The sequence below is a fragment of the Portunus trituberculatus genome, chromosome 16, assembly GCF_017591435.1.
Source record: "Portunus trituberculatus isolate SZX2019 chromosome 16, ASM1759143v1, whole genome shotgun sequence".
Taxonomy (NCBI): domain Eukaryota; kingdom Metazoa; phylum Arthropoda; class Malacostraca; order Decapoda; family Portunidae; genus Portunus; species Portunus trituberculatus.
This window is the reverse complement of record NC_059270.1, coordinates 5,744,504-5,746,353: the sequence shown is the minus strand read 5'-3', so window position 1 is coordinate 5,746,353 and position 1,850 is coordinate 5,744,504.

Below are 1,850 nucleotides of genomic sequence, written 5' to 3'. Positions count from 1 at the left end.
CTCTTTAGTACAGCGGGATAGGCGCACGGCATCTCCTTCAATATAACCTCCTTGGTACTTTTAATTCTTCCATCTAACTCTAGACAAGAGCCTTACTAGGTCATTCATTATGGATTCATTATGAGATTTACATTGCAGCTTTCCTAAACAATGAGTAAAAAAGCTCTTTATTTCATTGATTCCTTTTATCTAAAAGGCCATCTAGATTCTCTTGGTCACTACCATACCAATACTACATTTTACCAGTTTCTCAATGGTTACTTCTGCTGTCAACTTTTTATTTTATTTATTTATTTTTTTTTTAACTCCATGTCTTCCTTACCTCCTGTGGTCTTGCTGCACAATACTGCTTTGTTTACTTGTCCCTCAGAATCTTCACTTTTACATCACTTTTTACTGCTAACTTTGGAACTCTCTCTCTCTCTCTCTCTCTCCTGCTTGATTTCAACTTCAAGAGACCTCAGACTAAATGAGCCAACTCTTTTGGTTCTGTCTCTTGGAAGCAACACTGAATGGACTTTGTTTTTTATATTCCCTTTGCTTGTTTCCCTTATATATAACAAATATATGAATGTATAAGTAAATACTATGCACAGGGTATCACCGTATTAGGGTTGTATTAGAATTTATAAGAAAGTACAAGGCTGTGTCAGTGAGGTTTAGGTATAGCTGAAGTGAGGTGGCCCCTTTCTTTTACTTCTCCAGAGAAAAGGTGAAGCTTCTCTCAAAGGTGATGCTTTTTTTCCAAGATGCTGTAAATGTTACTATTCTGTCACTTTCTTAAAACTTCTGGAAGCGGAAACTGTCTGCATAGGCACAGGTGTGGGTTGGAAGTGAGCTATAGAGAGACTGAGTCTTGAATAACAGAACAGAGGTGAACAACAATAAGACATGAGGTTAGGACAAGCTAAGGGTACTTCAGGACCTTGAGTCAAGAATAATGCTAGTTGAATTCTTATATAAAAGTTATATCATTGAGAAAACCTCTGAATTTTTTTGTAGCCTTTCCTTGACATGGGTGTCAGGAATAGGATTTTTGCAATAGAAGCAAACAGCCAAGATCAGACAACAGTGTAAAAAATGACAGATCACCTCTATACAAAAAAATATAAATCATAAAACTCCACACACTACAACAAGAATTAAAATAATAGAAAAGCAAGGAAAGATAAGAAAACTGAAAGACTTACAAAACAGCTATGAAATCAGGTGTAAAAGCAACAGAGAACATAACATGGACTATAAAGTTTTACTAAGGATAAATCACAAACAGCAGCTAATGGATACAATCCTCTGTACTGCTACAAGTCAAGGGAAAAGTAAAGAAACCAAAGAAACTGAAGGAGAAGAATGTAGATAAAACAAGCAAGCTAGGAGAGGAGTCAACAAAATGGGAAAACAATGATACAATATAAAAGGCAATGAAGATGGTACACAGGAAATTAGAATTATATGGGGTGAGGTGCACTACAAAAATGAGCGACATAATGAAGACTTGAAAATTGTTTGGTAAACATTTACTGCCTTTTAGACTCATTTTACTTGATGTCCCAGTGACCACCACTGGTTACTTCCTAGTCTGCAGTGAAGCCTTTCATATGAGGTCACTGCAGTGGTGCTGGCAGGTAAATACCACCAACAGTGGTGTGTAGTTACTTCTTGCTTGCATTTACTTGAATCTTTCACACTGTGGTAACCAGTGGCATCCACTGGTTGTGGAAGGGGCCTTAAATGTCAGTCACCTACATTTGAAACTAATGCTTTATGCTGGGTATAAGTACTCATGGGTAAAATATTCATATACATTTGCATAGTATCTTGCTACACAATGTCACTGACAAACACAAATC